This window comes from Stigmatopora nigra, chromosome 16 (genome assembly GCF_051989575.1).
Source record: "Stigmatopora nigra isolate UIUO_SnigA chromosome 16, RoL_Snig_1.1, whole genome shotgun sequence".
Taxonomy (NCBI): Eukaryota; Metazoa; Chordata; class Actinopteri; order Syngnathiformes; family Syngnathidae; genus Stigmatopora; species Stigmatopora nigra.
In genome coordinates, this window is record NC_135523.1 from 5098747 (window position 1) to 5121445 (window position 22699).

Here is a 22699-nt window from a genome sequence, read left to right on the forward strand (position 1 = left end):
GAATGAGTGCCAAACGTAAATTGGTGGCTCAGGGCACTTGGCCAATCTAAATGGCTGCCCAAAGCTTGTCACATTCGGGTTTATTGTTCCTTGTATGTTGTGGGTCATTCACTAGAGGTAGCTTGTGGTCATAGTTTATGTAAAAATATAAAGATGAAAGATAAAATTTGACATTTTCTTTTCGAAGTGACAACTTGGAGGTTCAATATTGATTTCAAAATAAAGACATTCATGCCCTGAAAGGTTATAAGTGAGCCTTTAAAGTGGCTGTAAATGTCAGTGCAGGGTTGGCTGTAAAGTCACATTTCTGGCAACCTGGCTGGATTACCACCACAAAGATTTTTGACATATATATAGGTTGCACCAGCTGATATAAAAGCTTAAAGATATATTGTTGCATAAGCAGGTTGCCAGCTTTCTGCAAAATTCTGCAAGGATCAAGAATCTGTCTTGTGCATGTGAGCCATGCCTTATGTGTTGCTGAGCCAATTCTGAGTCACTTTGGAAATGGATTTTGTCGCTGTTATTGAATGAAGCTTAATATTTATATGAGATATTCAAATGTGCCTTTAATGCCTCAATGATTTGTGATTTTTGGACTACAATGTGTGGTGCTTATTTGAACAGGATGGTGGTCAGTCCCTTTTCTCAAAGAAACGTGATCAAAGTGTATCTCAAAATGTATGAAACGTGCTTTTCCCCCCTCAACTCCCCATTTTTTTCGCTTTTGGAGTTTAAAGAATGTAGAGTCGTTTCCAAGGGATACTGGGGAGACAGTGTAGGAATTGTACGCAGGGATGCAGCTTGAAGGGGTGTCTTCTCCAAGAAATTCCCAGAGTAGTTGTGGAGCCATCACCTGGGGTACATACAATGAGGAAGGTGTGTTAATATTCACTCCGGGTCAGCCATGTCTAATGGATGTGGGTATGTCATGGAAAGATTACCTTTATTCAATGTGTATGTCCCAGTAAATTTGAATGCCAGTCTTGCTACTTCAAACATTAAGAATTTTTGAGTTTCTGCAGTTGACATCTTGCCGATGGAGAAAACATCGCCCTTTGCCATTCCATAACCAGAAAGACATGACTATTAATTCGTTAGATGGATTTTGATGGCACATCCAATCTATTTGATACTGGTGAATTAGCAGCAAATAACCACTGACTGCCAACCCTGTCCAGGTCAAATGAATTGGATGTTTTAAGATTATACATCATAATATTATTTAAGGGCTACAGTCTTAATTTACATTAGTCTAGCAGAAGGTTCTTTCATTCATTGTTTTAACATGCCTGCCTCTTGATCGTCTTCCCCTGAAGATAAACCAAAACTAAAATAGTTCTGATGGACATTCACCGTTCTCTGTACCTTTCTTTGTTTAGGAAACTGAAGGGCATCTTATAGAGATTTAACCATCAAGGTTTTGTCCCTTGATTAGACAATATTCTGCATTTTTGGGATATTTGTGGAATATGAGGCAAATATATATAAATACAGCCCTTTGTAAATGGTTTGAAGCACGTCCAGATTTTAATCTGACAATCAGTCGTTGGTGGACTTTGATTTGGAAAGGGCTAAAACTTCCCAAATTCATCCATATCGGTGTGCCACTCGAAGCATTGCTAACCTCCTCAGAAGGCCATTTCGTAGGCAGATCTAAAGCAAGATAGATACGGTCAGCGTGCGATGCTCTCATTATTGCTCTGTTCCTCCCCGACTGGCCTCATTAGGTCTGACAAGTCACGCAGTGATTAGAAATTGGAATGCTGCAGCAACAGTGCAGGCATTAGGATCAGTGACTGCCTTAACCGCCAGTGACAAGGAAAGGCTGGCCGACGACTCCGCTCCAGTCAGTGGGAAGCCTTCAGCCTGACTGCCTTTCGTCTATTCAAAGCGACGGCGAAGGGCTCCTGTGGGCGGTCTTTGGCTTTTTACGCCTCTTACCGCTGTTAGAAAGCTAACGCAGCAAGCTGACACACTAAAGGCCATATGACTGTCTGCGCCATATGCTGTTGTTGTTGTTGTTTTCCGATGCAATCCTTTCCATTTTCCAAATCGCTTATCCTCGTTAGGGTCACAGGTGAGGTGGTACATCCTGGACTGGTTGCCAACCAATCGCAGGGGAGATCATTTAGAGTGTTCTATGGTTACTTGTAAAGAAGCCAGAAGGATGTAGATTTCTCCACGTACAGGAAGCAAGTGGGTGAAGAACAACATGTGCTAGCTCAACGTTGGCGGGACACCAGACCCCGCCATCGCTTCCTTCTGCCGAGAACACAAGGCGCTCCGTATTCCCTTCCAGAATGGGAAAAAAAATGTTTGCTTTTTCGAGCAAAGTTGTCCCATTTAAAGCCCGTGATCATTTGGCTCATTATATTGTCTAAAATTCTCTTTTTAAATTTTGCTTCAAAATAGAGCTTTACATAATTCTGACTGTGCTATCATTTTCAGGCAAAGTAGTAATTTCCTCCTCTGAGTCATTAAATAGTTATAGATTTGTCTTCATTATCTCATCAACCATTTTTGGGGGAATAATAGTGTCAGGACTACTATTGCTCCAAGAGGCTTGACCCTGTACCCCCGACCCTGCCCCTCTGCTGTGACCTTCATCTCAAAAGACAAATAGTACCTTGAATCCATGACAGCAGTAGTGTCTCATCATCAGACAGCAAGACAAATAAAGGGGCGGGCCTTTAAGAAAGAACACCATGCCAAGAGTCACATATTTTTAATCTCTATCCCCATCAACCCCTTACGTTACAGTGTTGTATAGTACTGATGGCTGCCAATGCGCCCCCCTGTGTGTGTGATATAGTTATACAGATATACTTTTTTCTCATGGTTTTACAATGTTGAGCTCTCCCTCACAATACTGTAATTTTAATATTGATTTAGTCATAGCCTTTGTCATATTCCTACTTTTTTGTTCTGCCATTTGTTAACCAGATGTTGAGCGGCTGCCACAAAGGTTGGTTGTAACTAAAAAAATTGAATCTCCATATTGCGGATCAAAAGTCTATAAAAGCCATTAGAACCAACTATTCCAATCTGTTTACTTTGCAAGCTGAAAAAATATGGAAAGATTGGAAGGATTCAGAGCATTATTATATCATTTCTTTTCGGTAAAACATTTCACTCCTACATATAAAAGAATTGCCATTTGTTACCAAAAATATTCCAGTTATAGTTTATCAAATTAAACGTATTTGTTCACTGTACATTAATAGACATTTATTAGAGATTAAAGTATTCATAAGACTGATGAATACACCCAAAATAAGTCCTCTCCAAAAAAATATTATTAACTGTCTTTAAATTGACAAGTTGTTAATATAAAATTCATCCATACACAGTAGCAGTGAATATTTGAACTGTTTCTGCGTATTATGGCTCTTGGCAAAGTTCACTGCAGAGCCTTGCGAGACATTTTTTTACTGTCTTATTTCTCTGTCACCCTTCTTTTTAATTATATGTTGGCAGGGCTTAAGATCTCATTAAATTTGAGAGTATCATTTGAACGCTTGAGAGACAGCTTAGTGTCACTCGGCACTACATTGATGGATACAATAAATCCTGTGCCTTCTAATCCCATGATGTTAAATTCATTTTCCCAAACCTTGCAAATAAATCGCCAAAGACAACCCCTCCAAAATGCCTTAATAGCACGTGTCAGCGCTCTTGCAGACAAGTTGGAAATGTTCTCATTTCACCAGTGTCTGATAAAGACTGAGAGGAGTCAGAGAAGGAATTCTCTTGGTTCAGGCATTCCAAAGTTTAATACTAAACTATTCAGCAACACAGTTTTGACTTGCATAGTATAGTACAGTACAGTATCAAAAACATTGTGATTGTCATGTCAGCATGATTTTGACTGTCTTAAAGCGAATTTGAATACGGTTTTCTTTTGATGCTTATTGTTGAGTACTTTAAATGACACTAAAATGTTAATTTTTAACAACGTAAACTGCCATATACAGTTAAAATTCTTCCTTTTTTGCCCATTCTAATCAGAGCTCCAATATTTTTCTATTAATGTTCCCATGCGTAGTTTTTAATGGATAGTTTTTGCTATTTTAAATTATAATTATGACTAACCAACGCTAACGCTTTGTGAAATTACTTTTCAATACTACAAGTTGAAGGCTAATTATTTTTCTTGATGAAAAACAAATTCTGAGGAATTGAAAGAGAGAAAAGTTAAAAGTTTTAAAAGATCAACTACTACTACAAACGTACTTGTTGCGTTAGCGGAAAAAATATCCGATGCATCATCCGGTGATCAAATAAAAAAACATGCCTGAAGAGCACACTGCAATTAAAAGAATCAAAGCTGATTCCCAACGTCTGTCCAGACACATTAGAATGTTTTTCCGGCTCCCTCAATCAGTGAACAGAATCACATTAAGGGATTAAAGTCATTGAGCCAAGTTTGTTCGGTGTTCGCTTTGAAAACTAGTGAAGAGCCAACGCGTAATTACTTCCGCAGATATCGACGCAGGCCATTGACTTGTCCTTTTGAACTGGATTTTATAGGATGACTCGCGTGAATATTCCGACCCCCAAAAATAGGCAACAATCCCCTAAAATACAGCTGCATTATCTTATCCTATATATTATGATGACACATGTTTTTAATACAAATATTTGACTTTGACCATTCTGGTTTGTAGAGTCATTTCATTTCGGGATGGTAGCTAACCAAGGACAAAAAAACTTTTTTTTTTTTTTACATTTTGATGGATGTCATCATCTCGTTATACCCAATTGATGCCCACGTGACGTTAAACCCACTCGAGCCGCAATGGATGTGATGTTTATTCAGTTAACTCGTAAACGGAACAATCTCTCTCCTCAATGAGATTTTCTCGTCGGCACTCCATAAGCATCCCCCGCTGTTTGTTTGTATTTTGGCGCTGTCCCGTTATACCTCTGAGAGCGCTTCCCTCTGCATCTTCCAAAATTAGATCAAAACAATATAAAACACGCCAAGCCACAACCACTGGTCCGGAAACGCAATAACACGCGTTTTCTCATTTGCAGCATTAATGAAGTTCATGCATTACAGTTTAGTGTAATTCGTACAAATTGAACGATGAGCTCACGGCATTAGCCGCAGTGAACAAGCACCGCGACAACTTCATTAGCATAAGTAGAAGTGTGTGTCATAAAAATCATATTGAAAATTGTTCCCCAAATTACTATCTGCCTTTCTTTATGGGGTTATTTCTACACGACGTACGGTAATAGAATGTTCTTTACCCTCCGGTGCATATTAAACTCGCTAATCTTCTGCTCCTAGTCCACTGCAAAGAACTTACATCAAGTTAACACTTATTTTCTACTAGATTTATTAACAACCTAAAAATCTTCACTATCTTTAGAGGTGTGTAAAAGGCCATTTAAGATTGTAGTGAAAGTGTGTTGACTTTTAAATCAGGTTTACATGAGTGATAAACTGGTCTACTGTCCATGGAATAAAAGCATCAGCACTGTAAAATTCCTGCTGCCTTCTTCACAACCGAGATAGGAACTGCTAGTATTGCACCACAGCTTATCATTCATCAAGCGTGAAGGAAGCACCTTATTTTGTCAGGGCTTTGGAAACTGCTTACATGAAGAAAAACACATTCGCAGGTTCAAGTGACCAATTCAAGTGCCATGCAGTCTCTTTTTGGTCTCACACATATTTACTTTTGACAAAGAATGAAGAAAATACCCTTTGGACATCTACCATGTTTTTATCTACTACAGCTAGACGCTAACATTGCCATTTACATCTAAAAGCCAAAAATCTTAAAAACAAGCAAAATTGAATTGAGCCCCTATTTTACCCTTTACCGTTTCTATAATCTATAGAACACTGGTCACCTTTTCCTGGTAGAACTTAACCTGGGAATCCGCCATCTTTTGACATTTTTATTCAAGCAGTGACTGTGTGTTAGGCTTGACCAGAATGTGAAGTTTAACACCTACTGGTGCTCTGACTGTGTGAACGTGCAATTTGGTGACTTCGCTTTGAAAAGCATAGCCAATTAAATCTCCCCATGTAACGTACAGTAATACCTGAGATGTTGGGAATGCAGTGTGAAAAAAGCTCCTGTTGAGGTGTTGATGTGCTTCAAAAGTTTGGGAAAGGTCTCTTGAAATCTAATGGTTAGACAGTGACAGGCTACCCAAGTTTGTCGCCTAACAAATCAATCGGTTTCACAGTACAATAGCCCATCATTGTTGGAAGGGACATTCATTAATTATGTCATTTAATTGCATCGAAGACAGGTGTTCAATGGACACCTCATCCAGGGCGGTCAATGCCTTCTAAAGGCCTGAGTGCCACTTCCTGGCTTTTTCTATTAGCAGCCAGCATGTCCCTTGTCTATTGGAAGTGCTGTGCTCTTTATTGATTAATGGCCCTAATTCATTACAAAGAGGAAACCCGTAAGTTACGCTAAATGGACTATTAATCAACGTTGGACATCAGGTTATGAGGACTTGCATTGGAAATTAGCAGCACAACAGCCATATCTGTTTTTTTCCTATTTCTAGCCGGAAGTCAAGTAGCTGATTTGAGCGGAAATTAAGTATGTCGTCGGCCTTATATGAGCTGTCCTGAATGACGAATGCCTTTGCGAGACGCCGGGCGTTTCTCACAATCGAGGGGCCGCTGCGTTCTCTCGACAATTCAGTCAAAGCCACGGCGAGAATGAAACACCCTTGAAAAGCCGTCTATTAATTTCACAATCGTAGAGTCAAACGCCCGCAGCGGCAAATTTATCACAGATAAATCAACAACGTTATATTAACCTCCAAACAGATGAGGGGTTAAAGGACTGGAGGCAAGGCGAGAATGAATTTTGACTCTCATGCGTCTCAACAGGGCTATTATTTCTTACTGCAAGGCGACATTTGACACTTTAAACCCAGCTTTGTAAAAAGCCACAATTGATCATAATTTGTGAATGCAGTCAGTACTTAATCTGCACATATTTGAATCTTTCCCCACAGCTGCGTTATCATTTATTCAACTTGCTACGAGCGGAATGTTACAATGAACCCCTGAAGTAGACTGAAATTGACAGGAAATAGCACTAACCATTCATATCAAACCCAGACACTTTTTTTTTTAAATTAAAGTAGTTATTTATAGTCAATTTGTTTGCCATATTTCTTATAGTGGTTTGGCTTTTTTTAAGAATTATTATTGCCTTGGCATGTGTTTTTTTTGGCTGCTCAAGTGAGTGCCTTCATAGTGACTTCCAATTTATTTTGATTGCAAATGTTTGATTGGCATGATCTATTTTGTTCATAAAATGTGGCAATGTATAAGGAAGTGTTGGCATTTATCTTTCAAAACAGCATTTAGTCCAGCAGAATGAATCAGTAGTTCATGTAACATGATTACTTACTAGTATTTTAAATGTAGCAGTTGACAGAACATGACAAACAAAGAGTTATTTATTTTTTTGGTTTCAGTTTAACTAGTTGTAGTAGAGTCAAAAATAGGGGTAAAATGTGTACTGTCCTTATTGGGGCTTGAGTAAAACTTGCTTTTCACTTTAGGACTAATTCCTGCATTCAAAACTGTGTACATTTGTGTAGTTTTATGACCATATAATTGCTAAGACTACACTTTGAGCAACAGTGGCTTAGAGGATGAACTGAAATATCGATTTTGACCAAAAGTTGCCATGTCTAGGTGGATAACATGTATACTAGTCGTGCTAAGGGCCCCAATGCAAGAAACTAATCACAAACAAAACATAAATGTAACTCATTATTAGATTTTTTTTTCTCAGTACTTCCATTAAGGTTGTATGGCTGAGCCAATAGCCGAGAGGTTTAAAAAAATAAAAAATAAAATAGCTATGTCCCATGATGATCGGGCATCAATCCACCAGTTTGTCAGAACCAGGCTCCAGCCCTAGCACCTTATTAGATGGAGGCGTTCAATCAGGGTGAGCACTGGAGTGCCCGGACCAGGTCGGTGAGAGCGGTGATTACCGGGTGGCGGCTGTCCAAAGCCAGCGAAATGCTCCACCTCGCCGCAGGAGGCCCTCTGACATTCAAGCCTGCATTTTCTGAATCAGACTTGAGTGATTAGGGCAGCGCCAGGCGAAAGGACAGATCAAACAATTATTCCTCCTCAACCTTCTTGTCGTCCTTTTGACGTGCGACGGAGCAGGAAAAGCAGCGATCTGTAAATTTCCATCGTTTTAATTCATTCTAATGTGAGAAAACTGCAGCAGTCTTGTCGACTGAAGTCGTTGACTCGACAAAATGTCAAATTTCTCTCGATCAACTGTGGCTATTCATCAAGCCATCGTTTTTTAAACTGACAGTAGTATATAATCCCCCAAAATAATGTGCAACACAGGCGGTAATTCTTTGTTAGTGTTGAGTTGTGATTGACATTGACACAGTCTAACATGGCAAAATAGTTAAATGTAAAGACTTGTTATATTTAAACCACTTGCACAACAGCTGCATTGTAAAGTGTTGTGCCATTTGGAAAATAATTGATTTTCCAATGTAAAAATACTCTGGTAGATCATACCATTTAGCAGTCATAAAAATCATCTTCAGACCTGCACGTGAACCAATAGGGGCAAATAATCATTTTGTTAGCAAAATATGTACGGCGAGTGTAAGCAATAATCTAATTCAAAGCTCCCACAACGATATAAAACCATTATGTTCATCCCTAACACCCTGTAAAAAATCAATAATGTGACTGTAAAGTGCACGTTTCTTCCTGATTTTCATTTCCACTCTCAAGCTATCGCTATAATTATGTTGCAATGCATGAGGCACCGCAAAGGGGCATCGTCCATTGTCCCCCTGTTCACCTTTTTGCCTCCCACCTGAAACAACAGCCATAAAAAAAAACTGAAAATCAGTCATGAATCTCCAGCTGAGATTTTCCTTCATAAAGCTTGTGCCTGAAATCGGATTAGAAAGAGAAATGGACCACGGTGGGGACAGTCTTGTATAATGTTCAGTGGGGGCGGGGTACTACTTTGATGTTTTGGGGTGGGGGAGAACAGTGGGCTTTGCGCGTGGGAATGCGACTTAAGACTTGACAACAAACTGCATTTGTACATTTATTCAATAACAAATATGTTTGGATAGACTGAAATTGAAGCCATTGTTTGGTTGATGAGGATTAATTCTATTTTTACTGGCATCAATCATGTTTAACAGTTAATCAGAAACCAGAGGTACATACATTGGTTATTTTTGTCTGCAGTTTAAATATGAGCAAATAATTTGTTTACATTTTTTTATTGTGTTGCCAGTTCATGTAAAGGTGCTGATACTTTTTGTGAGTCAGATATTTCTTCCTGGTAAACGCGTAAGTTGGACTACGGGTGAAAGGTTACACAGCTTTCAGAGGGAATGCTGATTTGAAATTTCCAGCAGTTGTTTTGGAGAATTTTCTTGGTGGCTTTGAAGTATACACCCTGCTGAGTGTCCTAACTTTGACACAAGGAGCACAGCGGCTGTGGCTATTTATACATCTTGTGGGAGAATAGGTCCCCTCTCATCTAACTTGGTGTCCCTCCATGAAAGTCCATTCAGAAAACAGTAGTCCCAAAGTTGCTTCATTAGCGTATTTGCAAACTTGGCAAAAGAAGAGCATTAGTAATATTGGTTATATTTCTATCTAACATTTTTTGTAATTGTATACCTGACTAAGACATACTTTACTTAACTGGCATGTCTGCATTACGGTTCAGGGATGGATTGTTCAAATTTGGGCCTTCTTTTGTGCAATTTGAATGTTACGTCCAGGTATTATCGGTACTCTCTCTTGCTTGAACACTACTAAATTTGTCATGAAATTTGAATGCCCTGAAATTGGCAGGCAATCAATTCAAAGTGTCCCACCTCTCACCCATAGACAGCTGGGTTAGGTTCAAGCAAGCCAGAGAGAAACAGAGAATAGGTGGAGGACTGTTTGACGGTTCAATGTTTGCAGTCAGCTAGACAATTTCCAGGTTTCCATTAATTAGGTAGCCACAGCATTTCATGCAAATAATTCATAGTGCAGAACCTCTATGTGATTTACCCCCAGAAAATATCTAGACATCATCTTTCCTTGTTATTCGTAATTACACTTTATTTGTGCTACAAAGGGAGTTGTTGTTTTCTATATATTGCACCAATAATAGAATAATTTCAGGATGTGCATGCAATCAATGTAATTCTGCATTATTATATCCATCCTGACTTGTCGCAATTTTTTTTTACTCTACTAGTAAAATAAATGGCCGTCAATTTCAACTATTCAGTCAATGATCCATCTTTTTTTATGATATACAAAGCCAGTGTTAGTTTGTTATTTTCCTCCGCCTATGTGATGGAAGGTTGCTGATACTGTACAAAGGAAAGTATCAGGTCACAGTCATAGAGTCCAAACCAATGCATCTCCTCCAATTCTCACAGTCTATTGATTCTTCTTCTGAAATTTATGTTGCCTTTCAGTGGCATCCCCCCTACTGGGGCCCTGGCTGCCTCCCCACCGGGGGGGTTACGGTGACACAAGAGTGTCGGGCCAGATGCCGAGTGATCCCCTCCGATCCACCTTTTCTTCTAAAAAAGCCACATCCATCGCGAGCGCCAGTACAATCAGCACCGACCCTCTTGAATTACCACACTTCAAAACCGAATCCCCGGCGTGGCCCGCTCTCCTTCTCGCTGTGATTCTCTTGTTTTTACCTCACAACAGAAAGTGTAAATCTTCCGCCCAAATGCTCCGGGGAAGAAAGATGGGGAAATGTTGACGAGGCAGAGAAGGGAAAGAAAAGAGTAAAAAAAAAAAAAAAAAAAAACAGAAATGCCGAACAAAACAAGCCAGCTGGTCCACCTTTTGCCTTTTGGATTTGTTTTTGTCAGAGTGTGTGTGAACCAAACCTTCTTTGATGTCGGCTTACAGCACTGTACTGTGGCATCACTACGGTCACTACTAAGCCCCATGCAAAAATGTGCTGGGCGATTATAGGAAACGCAATAGAATCCAGTCATAAATCACCTAAATTTTCATGCAAATGTACTTCTCCGCGGGGTGTTTATCGTGTGTGTACAGCGGCGTCAATGGCACATTAAAAGGTGCGTCTTGGCACTTAAAAGAACTCTCTGAGACATCTCGCCCCCCAAATACACAGGGAAACTTCAAGGTCAAACAGCGCCACATAATAACTCTGACAAGCGCACACAATTGCCACGTACAACAAGACCGGGGAGTCGTTAAGGCTTTTATCTTGTGGCTGAAGGGGAAAAGATCCACCCGACATCCCAGAGGGGGCTGATCAATCACAGGCTGAGTGGTTCAAACTGTTTGTGCCCGGTTCTACATCTATCACCGTCCGGTGGAGTCTATTAAAAAAAAAAAAAAGTACTTTTCAATTAGGGCATGTCGAAATAGAATCACAACACTTGATTTATAGAGCAAGACTAATTACACATGCTTCAGGGCTGCGACTTTGGGTTATTGTCTTATGTGAAATGTCACGTCTTTTTTTGCGGGATCGTGATAAAGACGCTTAAAGTTCTTGGGCGATTACAAGCCCAAGGTTTACCATATGGCTGAATTCACATGGATTGGTTCCAGTGACTATTTTTATTGTGGATACTGTTTTAACCCTACCTTATTGTGTTTTTTGTTTTTGTGGAACTTTGTCGCCAGGAAAATTTGTAGTTTATAGCAACCATCTATAATGTCAGTCTTCACACACAGATGTTTTTCTGCAACCTTTCTTTCAAGGCCAAAAGTTATTTTTCTATTACTTCACTGGTAGTTTAATACAATATTTTTTAGCACGTGTAAGTTACTTTTGCCCAAATTTTAGCACTCACCATCCAGTCGACAAAGGACATTATTTTAAGAAATACTTTACTTAGAACAAATGTGTCGTGAACAGTTTACATTCAATTCACCAATAGGTTTTCTTGTATATTTTTGTTTCCTTTAAAAATGTATGTGAATGGGTACTATAGAGTACAGATACACTCGAGGGACTTTCATTTCCTTAAACATGGCCACAAGCGTATATTGCTCGACAAGGGGGAGCTTAATAGTACATTGAAAGCTAAGCACTGGGGCCATGAATATCATTAACTGTGATCTTAATTGGCTATACCATGGGACAAACCTTGAAACATGCATTGAATGTGAGTGCAAAGTATGCAATAATATATTGTAAAACACTAAAACAAATGTGCAAATAAAAAACATTCAAACTAGCCCTGGTGCTTTCAAAAAGAAACCCATTGATCTCAATAGGACTGCGAAATACTTTCACGTAACAATAACAGCTACTTATTGCCGTGTTTGCGAACAACACAATGAAACTCACTCTTCTGCGCAAGTATGCATGCATTTTACATTGTAATCAGTTTTAAGTGTTAGTAGAAACATCGCTAAAAGAAGAAAATGTACTTTAAAGCCTTTCACCCAGTGTGCCACGTACTGTACTATGTGATAGAGGTGGGAGAAGCTGGATGTCACATTCTCTATCAGTGAGCTTTAAAAGGATTTCACACCAGACTAAGAAGGTCTACACCTCCCAGTCAGGTGCTGCACTAGAGACAAACAATGTCACGTTGGAGAAATTACTTCGTTTTTTTTTAAAGATTTAAGTGGAGACTTGTTCCTAGGATACAAAGCTTTTACATGCTTTAATGGTTGCACAATGTTTAATGAGTCCAATAGGACTAAAAACATATGGAAATGTTGACTTGGATCTTGTTGACTCTATCTGACTTTTATGAGACTGAATTGTGACTGGTGTAATTTGTCTTTTGGCCAAAGTCAGCTCGGATGGGCTTCAGCACCCCATGACAGTGGCCAAAGAAGTGGAGTTGAAAATGAATGGATGAAACGAAAATGTAATACATATTGTTAAATGGGTTGAATCTTTGGATTTGGTTGATGTCAAACTGGCAATGGTTTTTTGGTTATTTGTGTTTTCATTGTCCTGGCAGATATCAGATACATGTTTCATCCCAATTTGAGCCCATATTGTCCTCAATACAGACTTAAACAGTGTATAGTATATTACCTTGTAATATGAAGCGAGTGCAAGTATGTACAGTTGTGTGAAAATGTTGGTTACCTCCCAGTTGAAGCAATAGAACTGGCTCAAAGAGCAAAATGTGCGGCAATTGCAAAGGCGTTTTGCATTCTCTGTAAAAATGAATCCGTAGCAGAACTGAACACTTGCTGCAGGAGTTTTCAATTGCCGCCATTTTAGTAAACCCTTTATATTTCTTAGGTTGGTACCAGGTTGAAATGTAAGTGTTGTTTTCAAAACATAGCTCCAGCTAAAAAACGAGAAGTTGACGGACCACATCCCCCTCTGTCACATGAAACACATTGACGAGAAATCTGCCGCAGGTAGAAACCACCTTGCGTTTCCAAGTGCTTCGCGTGGCAACATCTCATAAGAGGTTGATTTCAAAGTCACTCGGCTCGACAGATTTCCTGCCCACGTGGATGTGTGCTGAAGTCACGCATGTCTGCGAGGCGCAGGTGATAATGGGGCCTTAATCGCCCTGCTGGTTCTGCTTGTCCCTCTCAATGTCACATATCCGGATGAACATGGTAAATATCAAGCCAGTCTCTCAATAATACCATTTTTATCTGCTTTTGTCAGACCAAGGTGCTGGTCACATCTAAGCGGGTGAGAGATGAAAGGTGCGTGTATAAGAACGCTTGCAATTTTAAAGCACACGCTCTAATCGGCGGTTTAATACTATTTGGAGGGCGCAAGTTTGGAACTTTTGGATTAAAAAATAAAGCTGAAATGAAAGATTTTGCTTGCGAGACGTAACGAAGAAGATGACTGCTTTGAGGATAATTAGCATTTTCGACACTAGCGAGTGATCACAGCAGACAAGTGTAGCGCTCTTACTGTCGGTCAATAGCTTTTGTGTTCATGTAATTGGAGAATAATAACAATTAGGGCTTTATCGACTGTTAAAATCTGGGAGACTACTTTGTATTTGCTTGCAATTCCGCTAATGGAAAATGTTTTTGACGCAATTTGTTAGTGCTACCTAACTTGTTTGTGGCCTGGATTTTCCAAAACCTTCAAAACTGTCGTCAATGGAAACAAATCCAATGAAATATGATAAGATTTTATAGTTTGCAAAAGGTTCTTTTGAAATAGAAAAAAAAATAATGTGGATATATTCTCTACATAAGTCTTTGTCTAATATTATCACACAAAATTTCATTTATATGTTAAATCACACCCCCAAAAGATGATAGAATGCTCTTGTCAAAAGTATGGCCTCCTCTTACCCTCCAACATTCCGTCTGCGCTCCATCACAGCATCCCCGCTGTTCATTACCAACTCATTTGTCATATATCAAACGTAAACTTCAGCGTCTTTACGCATACACACACATGCTCTAGCAAGAGGATTCAACCGTGGCGATGCCCTGGCCGCCGTCCAGTCCTCAGCTGAACAAACACAAGGACCATTTGCAGGTTGGCAGCCTCCGAGATGTTTGGCTTCCACGCCGACTCGCCTCTCTCTCATGTTTTTCACTCCTGTTGACCCGTTTTCATTTTAAAGTCAAAGGTGAAGCGATGCTGAGAGCAGAGAAAGTCCTTTTGATGATTTGGGAAAGAAGAGATAAGAAATCAGGGGAATAGAAATGCCTGAGTTTAGAGCACAAGAAAGGATTAAATCGGATAAGATTTAATCCACAGTGGTTTGAGGGAGGAAAACGTCAGATAGGCAGATACAGATTAATATCCAGCGTCAATATTGATCTCCGGCTAATTATTGAATCATAACTTTATAAAGAAATCAAATGTTTGGGCTCGTGATCTTAGTTCTTCCTTGCTTTGGACCAAGCACTCAAACATATTGCCTGATATTATAAATGACAGAAGTTTGAAGTCTCAAGATGCCTCTTAGCCTAGATTTCAGTTTATCTCAGACTTGCATGACATTTAGCTGGACTTTTCCCTTTCTGCAGATGATTATGTCATGTGTTTTCGACAAGACTACATCCCACTTAACCACGCGCTCTTGGCTTGTGAATATATCTCGGTCTGACGGCCCTGCAAAGTAGGCCGCGGCTCACGACAAAAGGCCTAAAACAAATGGCGTTGTAAAGACACCGTCCCATTGTGTATTCATGGCGAGGCTCAACTTAGAAGATGGTCTTTGGGATCACACAAAGCCAAGCAGGATCTGCTGTTTCTGTCGTTTTAAACAAATAACAATGACGCGAGAGGACTGCTTCCAGTGAATGCGAAAAGTGCTATTAAGTCACCAGCGGAGAATCCACAATGGCCCGGCCATGCATCACAACAGCCAGGACAGGCCCAATATTAACATTTCCTTTTGACACGTGGCGAGAGGTTTTCTTTAACCCACAGAGGCTGAATGGGCAATCTGCAGATAATAAGAAATTAAAAGGTAAAGCGGACGCAGGGGGAGAAAGGCAAATCCTTGCCCCGGGGCTTCACGTTTGAGCACAATGGCCAACAAAGCTTTAAAGGAGTCCATGTTTCTTATTCGCCCCCTCTCCTAGCACCACCTGCATTACAATTAACGTCATGGCAAGCTTGAGGTCTCTGATTAGTGATGGCCTGTTGTCTTCCTCCCATTTACGCTAGGCCCCTAATGCCCTCAGCGCAATGGCAACTACAAATCAAACCCAGTTTCTGGCGTGGACTTTTACTATGGTTCCAATCTACAAAGGATTGCTTACAGATTCCTACGCGACTCCAAAAACCAGCCAACCCAATGAAGACCCTCAATGGTCATCTAGGATGCTTTCCACCACAGAATGATCACGATGAAGTGGTGATATAGCAGCGGAACACTGTATTGACAGAGTGAATCTGAAGTAGCATGTTCAAAGAATTAAAAGAACACCAGATGTCAGCTCGGGGGAAGAAGCCCTGAAGGGATAAAGTAACACATTAACGCATAATATCACCTCGTGGACTCAAAGCGCAATCACTGCTTCTCTCCTGGGAGCTGTTAGACGATGTGTTGCCGCCACGCTTTTAGTCTCAACTACCTCCAAGTGGCCCACGCAGCAGCCGACGGCTAGGAACGAACACAAGGCAGACTTGACATACTGACAAAAACTGACAATTTTTTTCTTAAGTCTTGAGGTCTATCCTCTTCAGAATGCTGTTCTTTAGTTTATCTGGTTCTCTGCATGCCAAAAATTGCAATTGTTGTAATTCAATTTGAATAGGAACTCTACATACATACGTTATTTTAGATAGTTACCAAAAACTGTAGAGAGAGACGTTTTACTGGCAACTGAAGAAGTCAGTCTATTCTCAAACAGATCTGGATGGAAACTATTTTTCATTATTAATTGTGGAAAACAGACATTTGAAATGACAGTAGTGTTTTGCAACAAGTTTTTGGGGCACACCTACCAGCTGTTTCAACTATTGGACTGCTTGTAGTTCCATTTTGGAACATGCAGGTGCATTGACGCAAGCAAGATCGATGAGCGATGAGTCCAGGTTTAGGAATTGTTTCTTAAAGGCCTTATTTTGTGCACATGATGGAGCATAGTGACTGTTTCTCTTGCTTGCTTGTTAAATATTTCTTATATCCAGATCCAAATCCATGCCGAGTTTCCTTCAAAATCAATCTATTTAGCCTAAATCTGTCAACAGAGGGACGTTTGAATGGATTTACCATACGTTAAAAATCCTTCTGGTTCTTCCATTTAAATACTGTAATATTGGAAAAGTACAAATGTTTCTTTAACTTCATGTCACAAATTAGCACAAATAAACAAAAAAACATCCCATAATAGTGTCAAACGCATACCTTGGATAGTTCCCTAATACTACTATAATCATTTGCATGAAGACATTACTTCGCAATATTTTTACACACTGCAGATTTCACAGATTTGTTCCCAAAATAACAAATGTAATGAACACATATTCGCTCATGTCAGAATTAAGGTTACAAAAAAAAAAAAACTATAATGTCTCATATCTTTTGCATTGTAGCAATATTCATTTGTCACACCCGGCGGTAAAACAAAAGCACAGGCATAAACATCCCATACAGATGGAGTTTATGGGGAGGATAAAAAAATAAAGGGTATTAATATCCTTTAGAAAAATGCTTAGGCCTGTTGTTATCTTGCAGCAGATTCATCACTGCTCGTATTCATTGTCCAGACCCCCCGCAGGCATCATTGCTCATCCTTGCCATCCCACTAAACTGCATTATTTAGTTAGCAAGTAATGCCGTCGCCCTTCGACAATCAGCCACATTCACGCATACAATATGTGAGTGTGTACACACTGTATAACATGCTTTACTGGCTGAATAATGAATTGAACGTCTTGAATTTACTGTTTGGGATAGTAAATCCTTGTTCCCTTCTCCTAGAGACTAATGTAGGGAGAGTATAAATTAAAAGAGGGAAGATGCTGGATGAGTGCTAGTATCATTTCATGGAATGCTTTGCAAAGCTAGTCTAAAAAGTTTTCTTTTCGAGTATGGTATAGTATTTTGCTTCCAAATAAGACTTTTTTGGTTGAATAGCCTCCTCAGAGTTTGTTCAAGTATAAGCTATAAATATAAGGTCTACCTAATCAAATGGATACTAGAAACCCATTTTAATCATTATTAAAAAAAATATGCTGAATTCTTAATGGTGCACCCTTCAATAATTTTCAAAAGTTAAAGACTGTCCTACCATTGTGATAACGCCTACTTCTTTTTAAGGATAAAATCCGATGGGAACAAAGCCCTATTTTTCAAACAAAGTAAAGTTTAAATATGATATCATAGTTAAAGTTTTATAAGAAGAGAAGGTCATATTTTAGCAAAGGAATTCCAAAACCACAACTTGATTCTTGGACTGTTTCACCTTTGATTCTGGAATACATTCAGTAAAAATTGGGACTTAGAATAGGATATGTCCCAATCGTATCAGAATGTTTAACTGCCTCAAACTTAAGTTAGAAAGGATTATTTTGTCTATTTCACTGACCGCCAGTTCTTATGAAGGAATGCAATTTTGAAAACCTCACAACCTGATTTAATTACATTATTTTATGGATTACCAAGATGTATATCTACTTTGATAACTGCCATTAGAAGAAGGCCTTCATGCTCATCTTCTCCATTCTACTTCATGAAGCATCCATATGTTGGAGTGCAGAAATCTGAAGGAAGTGTCAGTAAAAACAAACCAGATGCCGACTAATGTGAACTTTGCACTTGTTCGAGTCCAAAATGATCACCACTAACGTCAGGGAAGTTGCATCCAGGCGTAACGATGCGATTCCACAAATTCAAGATGGTTCCTTCCTGCTTGCCCCCTCCCTTTTGTCTCCCTTTTTCTCGGCCAACTTGTACCAGATGACCTTGAAACCAGCACCATGTGATTCAAAATCCGTACACAAAACTGAAGCACATCCAGACGCTTGACAGTCAAGACGAGTCTTGCCGCATTGGAAGCATTCCCCTGAATATTCCAAAAAGATAATAGCTCATGCTAATGAGGAATGATGGAATGAAGCCAATCAAAGAATGGAGAAAAAAAACATGCTAGCGGGCCCATCTTGCCTGTCAGGTGGGTTGACGGCCGTTTTGGGGAAGGAAAGAATGATTTGGGAACTCACACCTGGCAGACGGACATTTCACGCTAGGCCGCCACGCCAAAGCACTCCAGGAAGAATCATGTTGAACTATCATTGCCTCCTCTCTTAAATATCTTGAAAAAAAATGAATTAAGGGGAAGGTTTTTAGCTTTTAGAACCAGGATGGGAACAATCACCGCAACATTTTTTACTTTCTCATAAAGAAAGGTCAGTTAAAATAACTGGACGTCCCTGTTAATCATGTATTCTTGTTTGAAATTAGTGGGAATTGTACTATGAAAGTAAATGGGTTCATTTGTTGTTTGGCAATATAAATGAAGAGGATGAAATATATTTATTCTACAGCAACGAATGGATAATTAATGCTCTCGGGGGTGTCGGGGAAGCATTGACAGATTAGGCATGATGCGTCTCAGGCCAAATGTGTGTGTCTGTCTGTGACATGCTACACCGCAATCCCACCGGCAGCTGATTGGATTTAGCCAAAAGTTGGTCCAGAGAAAGTCTCCCACTGAGAGCAAAATTGACTTACGTCTGTCGGTGGCCAGTGAGATGAAGGGCGTCCAGTCTTATCTTCCTCCATCCCGTGTCGTCCCCCCGTCGTAGCCAATACTTTTCCCGCGTGCCGCTGCGCCGTGCCCGTAACAATCTCAAACATGGCATGTCGAGGAGACGCTACGATGACGTTTTCATGCAGTTCATGTTCAGATTATTCACTATGGGAGAGATTAAACTACACATGGAATCGTGTTTGTGTCAACATTCGATAAGACACATCTTGTGTTATCACTTCTGCAGCCTTCCATTTTGAGCCTTTTTTTGATGGGTGGTTTTCTTACAGTAATACCTTCCTGTTAACTGCATCTGAAATAGAAAAGGAGTCTTTCAAATTTATAGTTGCCTTTACACCCCAAACCTTGTTTCTTTTTAATCTTTTTGTTTTTGATCTTATAATATTATCTTTAGGGTTTGCCATTATTTGAATACAACATGCTGTTTTCCTTAGACCCAATACAAGACTTAGCTACAATGTACATAGAATATAATGCTCATTTTGATAGAGTTGTTTGTTGTATACAAATAATGCTTAGTTTAATAGTCTTACTATGACATGGAAATATTAATTTTGTATGGGAGGTGTTCTTTAGGCTTTTTTTGATTCAGTCTATCCCCAAATTGTAATTAAACTAGTGCAGAAAACAGAGCCCAGCTGCAGTAATTCAAAGTACTTTTTAAACTTGTCAATTTGAATGTAATTGTTTTGCAATCGTAAGTTATTTAAAATCTAATGAGATAAACTTAAACAAGAATAGCAACTTGATCAGATCAACCCTAATGTATCCAAGTAACTTGAACATGTTTTTGTCTTTTCAAAACCCCTGTGTTTGTGGCTAAAGGCGATTTTAAATCGGAATTATTTAACAGATTAAAATCCACTGTTGTCGACCCCATTCTCCAAATTCTCTGCATGGTCTTCAATCAGGTATTTGACAACTTTGGAACAAATCAGAATGCCCAAATTTGGTGCATCCCCAACACTTGTGATCCTGCCCGAAATTTGTATTCAGTTGTGAGCAAAGTGTCGACATGAGGCCTCTGTCCACAGTTGGTTCATATACAACTCGCAGGTGGGAAATGCACAATTAGTTGATGAATCGAAGCAAGTGCAAGCGTAATAAACAGCAAACACCTGGACAAGGCGAGCGACTTTGGACCAATTATGATCAATCAGAGCAACAGGAAGCAGAGCTTAATTGGATATACACGTCCTATTATGTACAAGGAGATGTTTGGCATTTTATTTAGAAAGCGTTGATTGGAGCAAATTGGAAAGATCGCAGCTGTTCGTTTTGATCAACGGTATCTGTCAGCATTTACGTAGTTTCGAAAATTCACCAGTCTTTTCTGGACTTTTTAAAATATATTTTCTACTGGATCAATGTTTGTATTAGATATATAATGTTTAATGGTAGATGTGGTCATGTTGTAATCAAACCTGGTTAAAATGGATGAATATTTGTGGATGCCAAGTACACTGCTTGATGGTAGCTGACCATCACTTTTTTGCTGCCAAAGACCACTGCGGTCTTTCCTGTCCTGCATCTCACAGAACGACAAAACAATGGCATCATAAGTTCTTGTCCTTGAAGGAATCGTAGTTTTAACGTTGTGCAGAAAAGAAATGCAGTAGCAATAACATTTCAAATCTTGATTTGTTGATGCAGTCATTGTTTATTTAGTGGTTTACAGTAATGTAGGATTGCAACAAGTTAAGGCTGTACATTATGTTGTGGTCACTATACAAAATAGAGAAGTCATACTTTAGCTTTTGTGGTGTACTTCGATGAGGATTGCAATTTTTTTCCTTATTTTATGTTGCGCCATGATTTCTTGCCTCTATGATCGGGAAGAGTCGAGAATTTTTCTTCTTTTTTTTATGGATTTGACCCACTGCCTTCTGGTCGTGTCAGACATTTTTACTTAGAACTTCAGCTCGAGATATCTGATACTTCATCATAAAAGCCAGGATGAGAAAAAAAAAAGAAATCGGTTTCGAAATGATGGGATTGTTCGCAAAATGCTCAGCAAAAAATAGACAAAACATGGTCATCGTTTCAAGCAGATGTGGGCAAGCAACAGCATTTTTTTCCTCACTGAACCCGACATTGTGCACTTCCCTTTTATCACCATGGGAAGTTGGACCAGTCTATGTCGCTCACATTTTGCTTTATAGATTTCTACATTGTTGGTTTTTGAATTTTCTATCAACCACCAAATGTTTGCCATGTCCAGCTTATTGGTAACTTTTAAAGGGTTTATTTTCATTTGAAATTTAAATGCCCAAAATGTAAGAACATTTGCTCATCTTGTTATGTTGTTTTTGGTTGACATTTTTAGAATAGAAACTGGGAATCTACATTATATTTTAATAGACTACACCACTGTTTATCAACATGTGAAGGTGTCTACAGACTCAGAAATAGAAGTAGTTTTTACCGTTGTTGGACTTCAGCTTAGCTATTTTGGTCCCTTAATGATGAATTGCTGCCATGTTAGCTTCTTATGATTGACACTTACTTGCTCAGTGAGGCTCTTCTCAGCACAGAAGGGTGGAGTGAAATAAGAGATATCCAAACTAAACGGCCTACTGGCAGAATATGAAGCTGCTTGTCGGCTGGTTTCACTTGCATGTGGCAAGACCAACCCCTTCATTACGAACCATGCCGTGAAATATGTTCGGGAAATAACTGAAATTCTTGATTCTTAGGGTATTTTTAACCAAAGCATAACATGGATGTCTTTTATTCCATCCAAGGAAATGCATTGTGTTACAAATGTCATGTTTTGAAATGGTAAATGTTGCATTGTAACGTGATAAGTTTACATGCTAACGTACTGATTTGTTTCTTTTCAGCATTCAGCAAAACGAAATGAAGAATTACTTCCGGCTCAGGATTGGTTGAATCTTCTGCAGGTATGTGCAGTTCTCTTTTTGGATAATACTATAAATCAAAGTTAGTAGTGATGTAAGTACTTTACGCTCTATACTGGCAAAATAAGTGTTTCTAAAAACGTCCAGGTTATCAGATTTTAATGCAATAACATGTTAAAACTTGGAAACCTATTTCATCTTAATTTGAAATTTACCACATTACAGTACAACGTGAACTTCATCACGTTATAACTTGATACAGATTCTAATGTTTTTTTTCACGGTGTGGCAGCAGTACTCTGGTAAACTAATCCATCAAACAGACATACTAAATAGATTACTCCTTCTAAACTTTAAGCATTGGGCCAATTAAAAGCTGTAATATAATTGTGATTGCATTATAGAAATCCAGTACATGTGTAGTTTTGTGACACTCTCTCATGGAAACCATCTTAATATTTGTGGCATGGAAGCAACAAAGCTTAGGTTCAAATTTCTTCTGAAAATATATATGCTTTTTCAGAGGTCACGTTTTTCTTTTGGCAATTTCCCTGCTTCAAAGCAGTGTCATTTAACATGTACTTAATCTGAAGACCCTTGAGCCAGGCACTTCCTTCCCCACGTTGCGAGACCCCTGCTTGGGCTTCCG

The 22699-nt window shown here is 39.2% G+C and overlaps 1 long non-coding RNA gene across 1 annotated transcript in view; it reads left to right on the forward strand.

Annotated features, from left to right (window-relative positions):
• LOC144209310 (uncharacterized) overlaps window positions 1–22094 on the forward strand; it is a 97125-nt gene extending 75031 nt beyond the window's left edge. Inside the window, exon 6 of the long non-coding RNA XR_013329081.1 lies at window positions 22033–22094. This is a non-coding gene — a long non-coding RNA (uncharacterized LOC144209310). The remainder of the gene's footprint in view (window positions 1–22032) is intronic.
• The last annotated feature ends 605 nt before the right edge of the window (window positions 22095–22699 follow it).